The sequence below is a fragment of the Mytilus californianus genome, unplaced genomic scaffold (assembly GCF_021869535.1).
Source record: "Mytilus californianus isolate M0D057914Y unplaced genomic scaffold, xbMytCali1.0.p SCAF_7, whole genome shotgun sequence".
NCBI lineage: Eukaryota > Metazoa > Mollusca > Bivalvia > Mytilida > Mytilidae > Mytilus > Mytilus californianus.
In genome coordinates, this window is record NW_026262723.1 from 8,572,322 (window position 1) to 8,579,330 (window position 7,009).

Here is a 7,009-nt window from a genome sequence, read left to right on the forward strand (position 1 = left end):
GAACCGCCTCGGTGGTCTCGTGGTAGCGTGTCAAACCTAAGACTTTAAAATTGGTATTTGCGGCTTCTCTGCTAAGCACGCGGCATTAAGGAGTAAGAGCAAAGACTGGTTGACTCGGAGTCAGAATAGTTTGTCCGGGTAAGGTGACATGTCTTCCTGCGGACTGTTACTTTGTGAAGTATCACGTTAAAATTAAACCCGGCTAAGCGTGTCGGTCTAGTACAAAGCAGGGTTAATATTCATATTAAATTAACATGTTCTCGTCCTGAATATGCATATTAATTTGCCGCTGGACGTTAAGCAGCCATCCACCATCATCATCATGCATCAACCAACTCGTATAATGGCGTCCGTAAAATTAAAGAAGGGACGATTTCAACTTCACCACTTGGAATTCTTGGCTTAATAGCTTCCTTAAGCAGCAACCCTCTATCAAGGAAATAATGATAGGTAATACAAGCCCTTGAATATCGTATCAACAAGGAGATATATACTCCGTATGCAGGCGCTGCTGGAATGTTGCTAAATGGAAATGGAAAGTTCACATTGTAGGGAAGCTGAAATCATCTCTTTTGTCGTAAAGTTTTATTTTCAACCGACCATTATTGTCAATTTCTAGATTTAAGTTAAGATATGAGGCATGCTTACCATGTTAACTGTACATCTGTTGTATCTTTTATCTATAGTTCGATGGAATAGATGAGTTCAACATAGTCGCCAAATTTTGAATTATTTAGTGAGCGAACATCATCTATATAGTGGAAAATGAGGTTAAAGGATACTGCTTACTTCTTTTCCTTCTTTCTAAGAAGTTCCTGTATGAAGTCAGCCTCATCAAGTCGGCAAGAAGAGGAGCACAGTTGGTTCCCATGGAAATGCCGATTGTTTGTTGAAAAACACGTCCCCAAACTTAAATATGTTGTTAATCAAGAAATTAAGCATCTTGATAATGTTAGTTTCAGAGAATTATTTGTTTACAAAATGTAAATCAGAGTGATTTTTTACAAGGAAAATGTATCCCTCCCTTAGACAGGATATTAGTTTGGAATGGGGAATACTTATATAAAGTGTAAAAAAGGAAAATATTTTAATACTATTGCAAGATGAATGATTCTTAGATTGTATGCATGTACTCCAAAAGATCTTTGGAACTTTTTAGTATCCACGTCTGAATCACGCCACCTCTAGAATAGGTAGTTTCACAATAACTTGGAAGCCCGGCTTTGATTGCTGATAAAATTGATGTTAACAATTTAAAAAGAGGTTTCGTGGAGCACTTGGAAGACCCAGCAATATAACTTTGTTTTTAAGGACGCTTATGTAGTTTAAAGGTATTCAATATAGTACAGTGAAGGAAGATCCAGTTCTTCATCTTTGGTTGAAATTCCAAAGGAACATAGAAATTAACAGACCTACAATTATCCAGGATTTCCTCCTTGGTAAGTGTCTTGGGGGGTATATGTTGAGTTTCCAAGTGAATAAAATAAAAATAGTCATTACAGAGCAAGAACTTCAATAACGAGTCGACTAACTATTTCGACCATGTTGACCTATTTGTATAGATCTTGTCTTGCTATTCATTTCCGCTATTTAAAGTGTATCCATATGGATGGAGAGTTGTCTCATTGGCACTCTTACCACATCTTCTTATATCCATCTATTTCAGTTTTCAAGATAACAAGCAAAAACGGAAAAATATGGAATATATGAACATTAAAGAACAAGAATTCCAATAATGAGTCGACTAACGATTTCGACCATTTGACTTATTTGTAGATATTGTCTTGCTGATCATTTAATTGCTATTTAAAGTGGCTATCAATATATTATTGTTTTCCAGATAAAAGGAAAAACACTAAGAAATGGTAAAAATCGCCATTAAAGATCAAGAACTCTAATAATAAATCGATTGACTATTTCAGCCATGCTGACTTATTTATAGATCTTGTCTTGCTAATAATTTTTGCTATTTAAAGTGACTATCTTTTTGAGTGGTCCATAAGTGACCGGTTGTTTGGCAAAATTATTGAATACTGGTTTCGGCTCTGATATATTTTTTCTGTGGTTTATAATTTAGCTATTTGGTAATTTGGTTTTCATGGTCTAACTTTTGTCTAAAATCTGTTAGTATTCATACTTTGATGAGTTGAGCCTTTTTTCAATGAATGTTTTATAGTGTGTCCTTTTATGTCGTATTGTTACACTACTGTCTCAGGTTAGGGTGAAGGTAGGCGCCAGATAAAACGTTCAAACCCGCTGTATTTTTTTGCACCTGTCCTAAGTCAGGAACCTGATGTTCAGTGGTTGTCATTTGTTGATGTGGTTCATAAGTGTTTCTCGTTTCTCGTTTTTTATATAGATTAGACCATTGGTTTTCCTGTTTGAATGGTTTTACACTAGTTATTTTTGGGGCCCTTTATAGCTTGCTGTTCGGCGGGAGCCAAGGCTCCGTGTTGAAGGCCGTACTTTGACCTATAATGGTTTACTTTTACAAACTGTGACTTGGATGGAGAGTTGTCTCATTGGCACTCATACCACATCTTCTATCTATCCATCTCTTATAGTTTTCAAGATAATAGACAAAAACACTAAGTTAGTAAAATTCTTTATTAACGAGCAATAATTCGACCTTTAAACTTATTTGTAGATCTTGTCTTGCTAATCGTTTTTGCTATTTTAAGTTTCTATCTACTTTTTGTAGTTTTTTTTAAAGATACTGAGGAAAAATTAAAAAAAATAGTTTTGCCATCTTGGTGGGCAGGCCGGGTCATAAGACACATACTCAGTTTTAACGAGATACCCCAATAATGACTGTTACGGTAGTCAAGTTTGGTTAAATTTAGCCCAGTAGTTTCAGAGGAAATTTTTTTTGTAAAAGTTACACTTCCGGAGAACATGAGATCATCCCCGGTTTTAGGTGGGGTTCGCGTTGCTCAGTCTTTAGTTTTCTATGTTGTGTTTTGTGTACATGCAGTTGTTTGTCTTTTCGTCGTTTTTTCGGTTTTTCCATGACATTGTCAGTTTGTTTTTGACTTATGAGTTTGAATGTTCTTTTGGTATCTTTCGCCTCTCTTTAACATAAGACGACGGACGCCAAGTGATGAGAAAAACTCACTCGGCCCTTTGTGCAGGGTGAGCTTAAACTGGGTAAAAATCGTCAATAAAGAGCAATAACTGCCGTAAGGAGTCGACTGACGATTTTGGTCATTATACTTATTTGAAGATCTTGTCATTAAAGGGCAACAACTCCAATAATGAGTCATTGAACGATTTCCTTTTTATTGTCTAAATTGTAGATCTGGTCTTGCTGATCATTTTTGCTTATTTAAGTTTCTATCTATCTATAATAATTTTTAAGACATAAGGCAAAAGTGCAAAACATTGGTAAAAATTGTCATCAAAGGACAATAACTCTAATAAGGAGTCGACTGACGATTTAAACCATGATGATAACTTATATGTAGGACTTGTTTACTGATCATTTTTTGCAATTTAAAGTTTCTCCCTATCTATTATAGTTTTCAAGATAATAGGCAAAAATGAAAAAAAAATGGTAAAATTTGTCATTTAAGGGCAACAACTCCTATTAGAAATCGTCTGACAGTTTTGACGTATATGAACAATTGGTAGATCGAGCTCAACATTCTGAACTTTTTTGCTGTTGTCAGATTTTCACTATTTATAACGGTTTTCAAAATAATAGTCAAAACTTACATTTTACCCCTATATTCTTTTTTTAGCAATGTCGACCATCTTGGTTGGCAGGCGGGGTCATCGTTTGGCCTCGTTTGGCCAAGTTTGGTTAAATTTTGCCCAGTAGTTTCTGAGAAGAAGATTTTTGTAAAAGTTAACGACGACGGATGATGGATGCCAAGTGATGAGATAAGCTCACCTGGCCCGAAGGTCCAGGTGAGCTATAAGGGGAAAATTGTTATTAAGGGCAATAACTTCAATAAGGTGTCAAATGACGATTTCGATCATGTTTGACTTATTTGTAGATCTTGTCTTGCTTATCATTTTTGCTAGTTAAAGTTTATGTCTATCTATTATAGTTTTCAAGATAACAGGCAAAAATCCAAAAAAAATAATAAAACAAAATGTCGTTAAAGACGAATAAGTTTAATAAGGTGTCGACTGACGATTTCAATCATGTTTGATGTATTTGTAGATCTTGTCTTGCTTATTATTTTTTGTAATTTAAAGTTTCTGTGGATGTTTTATGTGATAATGGGCAAAAATGAAAAAAAATATCGTAGTTTAAGGACAATTATTATATATATAACTCCTATAAAAAGTCGTCTGACAGTTTTGATGTCAATAGATCTCAACATTCTGAACATTTTGCTCTGTCATATTGTCTCCATCAATAGCGGTTTCAAGATAATAAAAAAAAATTGCATTTTACCCATACCTTTTATTTTTAGCCATGTCGGCCATGTTGAGTGGCAAGCGGGGTCGTCAGACACAATTTTTTTTTATACTAGATACCTGATTGATGATTTTGGCCAAGTTTAGTGAAATTTGGATTAGTAGTTTCAGGGATGATCTTTGTAAAAGTTAACATACGGAGGACGACAACGACGGACGCTAAGTGATTGCAAAAGCTCACACTGGACCAAAGTGTTAGGCGAGCCTGGGAATATATATGTTCCTGGGTGAGCTAAAAATTTGTCATCCAGGGGCAATAACTCCTGTATGAAGTCGTATAAAGTTCTGATATTTTTGCTCCTGTGTCAGATTTTCTCTATAAAAATGTGGTTTTCAAGATAATAGACAAAACTATTGTTTCAGAAAAAGGGTGAAGGTTTGGTACCATTAAAACGTTTAAACCCGCTGCATTTGTTTGCACCTGTCCTAAGTCAGGAATCTGATGTTCAGTAGTTGTCGTTTGTTGGTGTGGTTCATACGTGTTTCTCGTTTCTCGTTTTTTATATAGATTAGACTGTTGGTTTTCCCGTTTGAATGGTTTTACACTATTATTTTTTGGGGCCCTTTATAGCTTACTGTTCGGTGTGAGCCAAGACTCCATGTTGAAGACCGTACTGTGACCTATATTGGTTTACTTTTATTCATTTTGACTTGGATGGAGAGTTGTCTCATTGGCACTCATGCCACATCTTCTTATATCTAAACCTTGCATTTTACCTCTATATTTTATTTTTAGACATGTCGGCCATATTGGTTGGCTGGCCAGGGTCACAGGCACATTTTTTTTAAAGAATCAGTAATTCCAACGATGATGGTAACAATGTTTGGTTTTAATTTGTCCTATCAGTTTCAGAGAAGATTGTTAAACTTATAAAAGTTAATGGACGCCGACGGACGCCAAGTGATGAGAAAACCTCACTTGGCGCTTAAAAGCTAGGTGAGCTAAAAAAGGTCAAGGTAAACTGACACCTGCCAAACAAACATGTTCACCTTACAATCATACCATTCATGAAATACAGCTGATCAATTTCTTGTAGTATCTGAACAAACAGACCAAACCACTTAAATATATTGGACCAATGAACCATGAAACTGAGGTCAAGGTCAGATACTACACTTTACAATCATTCCATTCACCAAATATAGTTGACCTATTGCTTATAGTATCTACAATACTTGACGGATAGTTATATTTCTCTGGTTTGGTGATGAAGACTAACATAAGTCTGATGAAATTTATGTTAATTGATCACAAATAGATATTGCAAGTGACCTTTGACCTATTTATCGAAAATCTACATGTGTCTTGTGTTAACAAGATTCATTCTCATGCTATGTTTGGTAAATGATGAACATCATATGGTTTAAATGATATAACCAGGAAACCAACATTGCAACATATTCAAAGTCGATGAACCATGACTGAAGGTACATGGCTAAGCAATCTCCATGGAATGAGATGTGCCAATGCTAATACAACTGCATACCAAATACCATGGACTTATTTTAAGTCATTCCCTTTAAACAAACCTAAACACAAACATTAACTTGTAAACTATGTAAAAGTTTCAAAGTCAATGAACCATGATCAGGGGTGGGGCTATATAATCTCCATGGAAACGATACTTGCAAATGCCAATAAATTTGCATACCAAATATCATTGACTTAACATTAGAAGTTCATCTTAAACTGATCTAATCACAAACTAATACATGTAAACTAAGCAAAAGTTTCAAAGTCAATAGACCATGACTGAGGGGGTGGGGCCAAATATTCTCCATGGAAATGAGATGTGCTAATGCTTATACAAATGAACACCAACTAACAGTGGCCTACCACTAATGGTTCCCCTTGAACTGACCTAATCACAAACTAATACATGTTAACTTAGGAAAATTTTCAAAGTCTATAGACCATGACTAAGGGGGCGGAGCCAAATAATCTCCATGGAAATGAGATATGCCAATGCTAATACAACTGCATACCAAATATCATAGACCTACCACTAGTGGTTCACCATGAACTAGACCTAATCACAAACTAATACATTGTTGACTCCGCCGACGGAAACAGCACACTTATGTCTCGCTTTTTGACTCCGCCAAAGCGAGACAAAAACATCAAGATTAAACTTGGTTTTACTCTATTAGTGATTTATAGTACATGACAATGTGTTAAAATTTTAAAAGATTTGGTTTTAGCAATACTTTAATCATCACATGGAAACTTAAACCTTATCGTGGACAAATGGACAGACATTTGCATCACCATATTCCCCCTTTGGAGGTAGGGGTTTATACTAAAAATAGTGATACAATCAACTGAAACTTGTGTTGATAAAATCCTGATCCCTAACAGTATATATGTGTGAGCTGCAATTAATTATATGAATTGATAGAATTGCTACATCACAGTACAGAGGACAAACTTGGTCCTTAATTAATTGTTTGAATATTTGTGTTGTTTTCTTACCGTCTCATTAATGTACAAACAACATGTCAGTTTATTCATATTTTTAGATAGGAAGAAATTAATTTTAAAATTGACTATATGAAAAATAAAATAGGGAAATTTCCCATT